This window comes from Psammomys obesus, unplaced genomic scaffold (assembly GCF_907164565.1).
Source record: "Psammomys obesus unplaced genomic scaffold, mPsaObe1.curated_primary_1811, whole genome shotgun sequence".
NCBI lineage: Eukaryota > Metazoa > Chordata > Mammalia > Rodentia > Muridae > Psammomys > Psammomys obesus.
The window spans coordinates 53,879-64,845 of record NW_026596962.1 but is presented as its reverse complement, the minus strand read 5'-3'; positions in this window follow the sequence as shown (position 1 = coordinate 64,845).

Here is a 10,967-nt window from a genome sequence, read left to right as displayed (position 1 = left end):
CTATAGAGACAAACACAAAAGAGAGACTCGGGATGCCAGAATGCACTGAGCATGCGCGAAGCGGGTGTGCGGTTCTGTGAGGCTCAGGAGGGGTGGCTCAGTGGGAGAGAGTGCTGCTCTTGCACAGGCTCTGAGAGTGGTTCCCAGCACCCACGTGTGATGCTCCCAGCCGCATGTACCTCCAGCACCGAGGAGCAGACTCCCTTCTTGCCTCTTGGTGAGCATCTACATGCCTGTGTGCATACATACATGCTCATAAACCTACATAAAAGAGAACAGAAAAGTAAAAGAAAACACTTCAAAATTTATCGTATAAACACTAAACAAATCAAACCAATATAACTACATTAATAGTCAGGGGAAAAGGAACTCAAACCAAGATTCTCTTCCCCTGCCTGTCTCTCTCCCATAGTACATATGTGTATGCGTATATTCGTTTGTGTTCTTATGGAGGCCATAAGTTAGTATGACTTGTCTTCTTCTATTACTCTCTCCTTTTATTTTTTGAGAGACAAGATCTCTCACTGACTGAAGTAGAGCCCACTTGGTAGCATGCTCCAGGGTTCCAGGGTTATGTTTGTCTCCTCAGTTCTGGGATCACACGTATATGCTTCTGCTCCTGGTTTCCCGGGTGTGCTCTGTGCACCTCAACACAAGTCCTCATGCTCCATTGCAAGCACTTTACTGTTTGAAGAACGTCCAAGCACTAGAATATTCATTTTATAAATTTGTCAATAAGTTATACCATAACATCAGGAAAAATATGTAACATAGTGTAAAACTTGAAAGATCCTAACAACACTCTATTCACAAGTGTTACACCAGATAAAATACAAAATATACATATGATAATGAAGAAACATTATTGATTACAAACTTGAGCTAATTGACATTTCTAAGGTTCTACATGCAACAATGGAATTCTTACCCTGTATGCAATTGCATTAGGAATATTCACCAACACAGACTCCTTTTTGTGCATAAAACAAGTTTCTAGAGATGAGAAAGGTAGAAGTCATAGCAACTATTCTTTTTTTTAGTTTTTTATTAATTACACCTTATTCATTTTGTATCCCCCCATAAGCCCCTCCCTCTTCCCCTCCCGATCCCACCCTCCCTCCCGTTTCTGCATGCATGCCCCTCTCCAAGTCCACTGATAGGGGAGGTTCTCCTCTCCTTTCTGATCTTAGTCTATCAGCTCTCCTCAAAAGTGGCTGCATTGTCCTCTTCTGTGGCCTGGTAGGGCTGCTCCCCCCTCAGGGGGAGGTGGTCAAAGAGCAGGCCAATCAGATTATGTCAGAGGCAGTCCCTCTTCCCATTACTAGGTAACCCACTTTGACACTGACCTGCCATGGGCTACATCTGTGCAGGGGTTCTAGGTTATCTCCATGAATAGTCCTTGGTTGGAGTATGAGTCTCTGGGAAGTTCCCTGTGTTCAAATTTTCTTGTTCTGTTGCTCTCCTTGTGGAGCTCCTGTCCTCTCCAGATCTTACTGTTTCCCACTTCTTACATAAAATTCCATTCACTCTGCCCAACAGTTGGCCATCAGGCTCAGCATCTGCTTTGATAGTCTGCAGGGCAGAGGCTTTCAGAGGCCCTCTGTGGTAGGTTCCTAGTTTGTTTCCTGTTTTCTTCTTCTGGCTTTCAGAGGCCCTCTGTAGCAGGTTTCTAGGTTGTTTCCTGTTTTCTTCTTCTTCTGATGTCCATCCTCTTTGCCTTTCAGGTGGGGATTGAACATTTTAGTTAGGGTCCTCTCTCTTGCTTGGATTCTTTAGATGCATAGATTTTAGTGGGTTTGTCCTACTTTGTATGTCTATATGAGTGAGTATATACCATGTGTGTCTTTTTGCTTCTGGGACACCTCACTCAGGATGATCCTTTCCAGGTCCTACCATTCTCAATAGAGCAATATTGAATGGCAGAGAAGCACTTAAAGAAATGCTCAACCTCATTAGCCATTAGGGAAATGCAAATCAAAACAACCCTGAGATTTCACCTTACACCCATCAGAATGGCCAAGATGAAAATCTCAAGGGACAACACATGCTGGAGAGGTTGTGGAGAAAGGTGAACCCTTCTCCACCGCTGGTGGGAATGTAAACTTGTACAACCATTCTGGAAAGTAATCTGGCCCTTTCTCAGACAACTAGGAATAGCGCTTCCTCAAGATCCAGCCGTACCACTCCTAGGCATATACCCAAAAGAGGCGCAAGTACACAATAAGGATATTTGCTCAACCATGTTTGTAGCTGCTTTATTTGTAATAGCCAGAAGCTGGAAACAACCCAGATGCCCCTCAACTGAAGAATGGATGCAGAAATTGTGGTACATCTATACAATGGAGTATTACTCAGCAATGAAAAATAAGGAAATCATGAAATTTGCATAGCATCTATTCTTAACAGAAATCTATCACAAATTAGTAAAAACGCAATACTTTACCGCCCCCCACCACACATAACTATTTGAAAATCAAACAAGCACTGCCACAGGAGTCCACAAATCCACTAGAAACATCAAGAAATTAGAAATGTCTTTTGAGACAAGTGATACTGAAGAAGTAACACATCATAACTCCCAGAAGGAGAAAAATTTCTTTTAAGTTCTTATATGAATTCAAATATTATTTTGAATGATGTCTTTTAACTTGATTTACAGAGAAGAGCAAATGAGAACCCCCAAAATAGAAGAAAGCAACTGAAGGAGTAGATGGTGAACCAGAAACAAATAATAAAAAAAAATTATGACAGAAGTTGATTTAGAAAACAATCACAATCACTTGATAAAACGTGCTATAGTAGTTGAGAAAACGAAAAGCACAAAAATTACAAAAACAAAAATAAAACACACATTTCCCTATTTCCTCAAACTACTAAAAAAAAAAAAAAACAAAAAACAAAAAATTGAGGACTTACATACTTGTCAGTTAAATAATTAACTGGAACCAACAAGGTCTTTGGATAGAAGACTTAAAACTATGTTAATTGGGATATGAATGGCCAAAGTTCAGTACAATTTGTTCGTCGAAGCTGAATGTTTGTGCTACATGAGGAATGCCAGCCCGCCTGCACTGGCCTCAGGAGTTATCAGAAAGTATATGGGCTGGACCACATCTGGTCAAGGTGAGAATTCACCACTAATTGGTTAACTGGCTGGTACTCAATAGCAAATGGATCTTTTCCCTTTGGCGATAAGATTATTGAAAATAAGAACTCAAGAGCTCCATAAAAATATATTAAAGACCAAGAGGAGAAGAGTATCTAAACACTGCACCGATAAAAAGGTTGTCTAAGAAGTTATGTGCTTCATATATGAAAATGTGGATGAGCCACACCTGGTGGTATTAAGCCATCAGCTCAGCGTCTCCCTGGCAGCAGAGTGAGCTGAAGGACACCTTGGAAAGCTTAGTGAGACCTTGTCTCAAATTGAAGATGAAAATAAGGAAAGGACTGGGAATGTAGAACACTTAGTACACTTGCTCCCTCGCATGGACACCTGATCTTAGGCCTTAGTACAAGACAAAGTGTGAGGGGATTCAAAGAAATTTGGTGAAACCAAAAGATCTGCATGGTCTGAGACAAGAGCAAAAATGTCTACAGGTGCAGGAAACAAGCAGGAGGTACAGAAGCCAACCTTAGGACATGAAGTCCTTCTCTCTGAAATGAGCGGGAGCAGAAGTGACTGAGAGGGAGGGGACTCCGAAAGCATTCCTGAGCCGTCATCCAAGTACCATGGGAAACCTGTACAGTTATCCAAGGAGCAGGACAGGGCAGAAGAAGGTAAATAACAGACATATTGGGCTGAATTTCCTTGAGTTCAAGTGTCCCCACCTCACTGTTGAAGGCCAAAGTTGTTCAAGATCCTCCAGCACCCCTGACCATTGTTACATCTGACACATGGAACCAACACAGAGGGAACCATGCAGCAAGCAACCCCTTGAGGGACAGTGCAAATTCCTGGGATGGTGGCCTTTTCTTTCTGGGCATCTTTTCTTCCCGAACAATGCTCTCTGGGGGCAGGGATAGAGTTGAATATGTAACTGTTTCACACAGCACAACCAATTCTTTCTCTGACACACCCACCCTCCTGTTTCCCTCCTGTCTCCAACCACCCCTGCACCAGCCACAGGCTACCTCTGAAGGGCTGGAGAGAGTAAATAGTGAGTTAAGAACCTGGCCACCACTTTATTCCTAGTTATGAGTCTACTGACTGGCATTTTAGAAATTATGCTGTTTGGTGTATTTTGAAAATTCCGTGCTATTGTTGGTTTTGATGATGTGAAACTCATATATTGTCCTATTTGATATTGTGTGTTTAACTAAATAATGTTTTGTGAAGAAGTGAGGTAGAGACCCAGAGTGTAGGTGTGGGCTTCTCAAGAAAGTCAGTTTTTTATTGTTTATTGTTTTATGTAACTCTTGTGGTTTGGCTAATGAACTGTCTCCCATAAAATCCCATGTTTGACATGTAGTCTCCAGCTAGGCCTGTCTGGGAAGATCCTGGGACTTTAAGAGATGTGGCTTCACTAGAGGAAATGAGTCATGAACAGTGGAACTTGAGGGCATATCTCAGTCTCACTTCCTGTTCACTGTCGGCTTTCTAGTCTGCTTCCTGCTCCTGCCACCGTGTCTTTCCTGATGTGACAGACTGTATTTCTCTAGACTGTGAGCCAAAATAAAATCTCTTTAAAGTAGATCTTTTGCATGACATTTTACCACAGCAACAAGAACATAAATAAGAGAGCTGCCCAGGCTGGCCTTGAACCCTGGATCCTGCTCTCTTAACACCCGAGTACTGAGATTAAGACTTGTGCCCTCAGTGGTTTATAGTAACTTTCCATAACTGAGCAGTTATCTATGATACAGCTGTGGAGCATTTCACTCGCCCTAAAAAGATTCCTCATCTTTACCTCCACACAACTCTCCAGCCTTGTCTCCACGCCAAGGCTAACGCAATTCCTTCAGCTTCTATAGATTTGCTCCTTTTTTTTCATTGAATCTAAATAGGACATAAATGTCTGGTGTGTTTGTCTGGATTCTCTCACACACTGTATAGCATTAAAGGTCCGTCTCTGATGCACCATGTGTCTTCACTCACTCACTATTTTAGATTTTAGAAGTTTGGAATGATGAGATGGACCCAAGAGTGATAGGTAACCCGAGTTGCCGCTAGAACCCAGGTAAAAGAGAAGGAGAGAACTGACTTCACAGAATTGTTCTCTGGCCTGCCCACACATGTGACACAACTCATGGCCACAATCCAAGTGACCCCTCAGTAAGGAAGAAAAACCACAGTAAGGAAGAAAGGAGGCAAGATAAAAAGGTGCCTGTTCTGAACCCACAAGCTCTCTTCTAGTCTCAAGGAAAGTTTTAGATAACACTCTTACTTTAAAATTAAAAATCAGCATCTTAGCCAGAGTCCTCCTTGTTGATTAGTTTCTTTAGGTATACAGATTTTAGTAGGTTTATCCTATATTGTTTGTCTAATACCCACTTATGAGTGAGTATATACCTTGTGTGTCTTTCTGCTTCTGGGATACCTCACTCAGGATGATCTTTTGCAGTTCCCACCATTTGCCTGCAAATTTCATGATTTCCTTGTTTTTTATTGCTGAGTAATATTCCATTGTATAGATATACCACAATTTCTGTATCTATTCCTCAACTGAGGGACATCTGGGTCATTTCCAGCTTCTGGCTATTACAAATAAAGCTGCTAAAAACATGGTTGAGCAGATGTCCTTGATGTATACTTGAGCATCTTTTGGATATATGCCTAAGAGTGGTATAGCTGGATCTTGAGGTAGTACTATTCCTAATTTTCTGAGAAAGCATCAGATTGATTTCCAAAGTGGTAGTACAAGTTTACATTCCCATGAGCAGTGGAGGAGGGTTCCCCTTTCTCAACATCCTCTCCAGCATGTGTTGTCACTTGAGTTTTTGAGTATTCAGAAAGGCAAAGAGGATAGACATCAGGAGAGAAAACAGAGGACAGGACAGGAGCCTACCACAGAGGGCCTCTGAAACACTCTGTCCTGCAGGATATCAAAGCAGATGCTGAGACTTATAACCAAACTTTGAGCAGAGTGCAGGGAATCTTATGAAAGAAGTGGGAAATAGTAAGACTTGGAGAGGACAGGATCTCCACAAGGAGAGCAACAAAACAAAAAAATCTGGGCACAGGGGTCTTTTCTGCGACTGATACTCCAACCAAGGACCATTCATGAAGATAACCTAGAACCCCTGCACAGATGTAGCCCATGGCAATTCAGTGTCCATGTGGGTTCCATAGTAATGAGAACAGGGACTGTCTGACATGAACTGATTAGCCTGCTCTTTGATCATCTCCCCCTGTTGGGGGACCAGCCTTATCAGGCTACAGAGTAAGAAAATGCAGCCCACTCCTGATGAGACCTGATAGACTAGGATCAGAAGGAAGGGGAGGAAGACCTCTCCTATCAGTGGACTAGGGGAGGGGCATGGATGGAGAAAGGGGAGGGATGGTGAGATTTGGAGGGGAGGAGGGAGCTACAGGGGGGATACAAAATGAATAAGCTGTAATTAATAAAAATTAAAATTAAAAAATTAAAAAAAAATAAAAATAAGGGTTAGGCATCTGTTGTCAGAATTTTATTGGCAATTTTAATCATCTTAATAACACAAGAAAAGCTATACTCAACTTGAAAAAACAGCTTATATAATTTTAAACTATATTGAGGAGGGCTAAGAATCAAATGTTTAATTTTATATGCTTAAAGTATTATTTGTATGTTAATAAGAATGATCCTCATTTAGTAAATAGTTAAATAATGTAAAGGCTATTTCTCCACCACAGGATTTCTCAAAATTTACAATATATAAAAATAACCTTGTATATCCCAATAAATAAGAAAATTACTTATATCTTACTCTTTAAAAAATTCTCTGTGTGTGTATGTGTGTGTCTCTCTCTCTGCGTGTGTATGTGAATCTCTCTTTCTCTGTGTGTGTGGTGTGTGTGTGTGTGTGTGTGTGTGTGTGTAAGATGACATCTAGTGCCTTCTTCAGCCTCTCTCTACTGTGTTCTCTGAGGATGTGTCGGTGAATCTGGAGCTCATGAATGAGGCTGGGCTGACTCATCAGAGAGCTGCAGTCATCTGCTTATCTCCTGCCTTTCCCCAGCAGGAGAACCACAGGTCAGCACCATCATGCTCAGCTTTTCTCTCTTTCTCTCTCTCTCTTTTTGTTTTTATTTATTTTTTGTTTCTGTTTTTGTTTTTTGAGATGGGTTTCTTTGTGTAGCCTTGGCTGTCCAGGACTCACTGTGTAGACAAGGCTGGCCTTGAACTCACAGAGATTTGGCTGCTTCTGCTTTCCAGAGTGCCACCCCCATTTTCCAAAAGAAAGCCATGCTCAGCTTCTTTAATGAGGGTGCACTGAATTAGAACTTAGGTCTTCACACTTGCACAGCACGTTTTACGGACTTCCCACCCCTCTCCTTTCTTACTGTTCCTTTACTGTAAATGCTCTACAGTTACACAGCTTCAATAACTGCAGGAAGAGTGGACCAGAGTTCTGAAAACATCTTTGAATTGTTTCGGTTTTACTATGGGGTTGGCTGTTGGTTTGCAATATTTGTCTTAGGGTAAAGGTGATACCAAACAAACATCTCCTTTAAGCTACTTACTCCCTTCTCTTTCCAGCTGTGTTGAAGAAGGAGTTCCTCAAATATAGCACTGTTTCTGGGGCCCTCCTTCCTCCTCTCTTCCTGCCCAGGGAGTCCTCTGACTCACACAGGTTCCAAGTGATGCTGTGGGCTGCCAGTGAGGCTCATTCTGTATTCATGCAGAGGCAATATTCAGATTCCCAGCATCCAGCCCCACAGGGCACCTGCAGGCCCTCAGGTTGTCTGTTTAAGTGAATAACCAAGAGCTCTGAAGAACAGTCAAATACATCTCACACTGTAAACAGAAGCCTGAATTTACAGGGCAGGTTCCTGCTCATGCAGGTCCCTCACTGCTATCCTTGTTATGGTCCCAGCATGCCAACCCAGTAGCTCATTTGCATAACCTTTCCTTTCAGCTGTGTGTTATGACATCAGATCAGATAAAGGTTTTTCTCCCCTTCAGAACACCTCTTGCATTTTGCATTCAAGAATCTTAATTTTAAGACTTAATTCAAGATTTTATTTGGAATTCATATAAGCTTTGCTTTTCCACAGCTGTGTGCATTCCCCCTGCTGGGCAGAAATCTGAGCTCATTACTGCCTGAGAGAATGCACCAGGCAGGCATGAGGCCTTGGGAGGCCTCTGTAAACACAAGTGGAGAACTTTCCACTCTTCTCACATCCCCAAGCACTACATGAGCAGTAGCCAACCTTGCTTTTTCATCTCAAATCATCTCTCTTACTGGCCTGATTTCTGGGCTGCTCAAAATCTAAAATCAGGCCATTTCTCAAGCAGCCCAGAAATCATGCTCTGCCTCTGTGGGAAATAGTTCCTGTTTGTATTTGAAGTTTCCATGACTTTCACCATTTGAATAGATCAGGAACTGTTACGGTTTGGGTGTGAAATGAATGTTCCCACAGCCTCGTGGGTTTAAACTTTACTCCTTAGCAGCTGGAGCTGCTGGGGATGTCTTGCAAGCTTAAGGAGGCAGTCCGTATCTGGATGGCACAAACCTGAAGCTTTATAGCTGGCTTTATTTATTTTCCTGCCTTTGCTTTCTGGTCTTCAGAGAGCTGTGAGCTGAGTTAGTGCAAGCTGGCTCACACACCTGCTGCCAAATCCGGAGCTGTTCTCTCTGCCCTGCTGGCCCTCACGGTCAACTCTTCTCTCAGACTGTGAGCCAATGTAAGCCCTTGATCTGATACTTTCTTTGGTACTTGGTCACAACATTATGAAAAGTAACTAATATAACTTTCAAGCAGATTTCTCTAAGTCTTTAAAGTCAGGCTAAGGAATCATACATTCTGAAACAAAAATGCTCATGCTCTGATTCATTTCTCTGAGAAGTATGATGTTCTCTTAGGATTGAGTTAGTCACACGAAACTCTTGCTGGGCACAGTGTGCTCTGGGTCCCAGCAGTATTACAGTCCTGTGACTTTACATAGCAGCAGAATAAAACAGCTGAAGATGTATACAAGGAGTCAGTTCAGGTGTGTATATTTCAACTTATTAGGTCAAAAACATATTTAATTATGAACTAATAATTTGCCATGGGCCTGGCTTAGTGAGGAAGAAAGACAGGGACGAGCATCTCGGAATTGCAATGGATGTCCCCGTGCTTCTGAGACTGAAGCTTCTCAATAAACTGGAGATTCATTACTTTCCTTCCTTACAGTCTGGCTCGCCACATGTGACTGCTGGCAGTAGGGGTCCACTTTGTCACTCTACGCTGACAGCTACCCACCTGCCCACATGAATAAACAGAGTCACGGCAGGGCAGGAGATGATCTCTGTGGCTTGAGACTCTGGAACCTTAGACATCTGTTAGGAGAAAAATAGATCCTGGGGAGTGGCTGGTTCCAAGGTGGGAATCTCAGAAGCCTGTGTGTGTGTGTGTGTGTGTGTGTGTGTGTGTGTACGTGTGTACGCACTCGTGCATGCATGTGTGTGTGTGAGAGAGAGACAGAGACAGAGAAAGAATGTGAGTGGCTACAGAGACCAGAAGAGTCAGATTTCTCTGGATCTGGAGTTACAGGTTGTCATGAGCCCCTGACACAGGTCTGAAGATCCAAACTCAGGTCCTCTGGAAGAGAAACAAGGGCTCCTAACCACTGACCACTGCTCCAGTCCCACAAGAGGTTTTTGAAATTACTAGTCATAACAGAGAGTAACTGAGTCATGCATTTGATACAGTGATATTTATTAGAACACAAAAAGGTGCTCTGTGTCACCTGCTAGGGTGGTGGAAATTTTGCATGATAGGCTATTGACAATGAAGGCTAAATGCCTCTGAGACTGACCATGTCTTAGTTACAAGCGCTTACTAGCTAGCTAACTCAAACCTCAAACCTCAGGAAGGGAGGAGTGTAGCTCTCTCCAGATGAAATGACACTCAAATCACTATTTGAGGCCATGCAGCAGCCTGAGGTGGAGGCAGAAGATTGGTGGCTGGGTTCCGTGTGACCAATAGTCACTGGACACCATCATCTCTGCAAGAAAGGACTCTCCTCACAGAGGGAGCCTCCGATTCTGCTGATTCTGCCAGCCCAATGGCGGGCTGCCACAGGGAATGCCACACAAGCCTGACAGCCCCATTTCCTGTTCTGCAGACACACCATGGGCATGTGCTTGTGCAGAATTTACATTCATATCAAGTTCTTGTTCTGTCTAGAAGTAGGAGGTCTTTCCCGAGCCATCTCCTGCTGCCAAAACAAATTATAGTTAAGTCTGCTCGGCCTCCTCTCTCTCAAGTCGTGGGCCTGTCTCTCAGGCACGTGGTAATTGTACACATCTGTCTGCCTGCAGCGTTTAGGTCTGTCTATGAAGCCCTGTTACTTTTGGTAATGACCGCACGCATGCTAGTCTCCTCTGAAGTTGACATGGACGCCCCTCGGTCAAGCTTCCATCCATTTTGCCATAGATGAGCTGCAAAGGGGCAGGGAGACCCCTTGTAACAAACATAAATTACACTGGCCTCAGCATGGAAGGAACTCGTGCATGTGGTGAACTGAGCTCTTTCTATTCTACCTGCCACCCTTCTGCCTTCAGCCCCATGTCGAAGTCACGGAAGTCACCGTCCATACCATGCTCCCACATTGCTGTGCTCAGAACATTCCATGGGAGCTACAGCGCAGGCCTGGGGCTGCCTCTGCAAAGCAGCTGCACTATTTGTTATACTTTGGGAAGCAGTGTGAATTAAAACCATCCCTGGAAGGTTGTGCATCGAACCAGGAAGGAATGAATAACTTCCACCAGACACCCCTATATTTTATGTCAAGGTTCTGCCACATCGTCTGGACAAAAATCCATTTAATGAACAC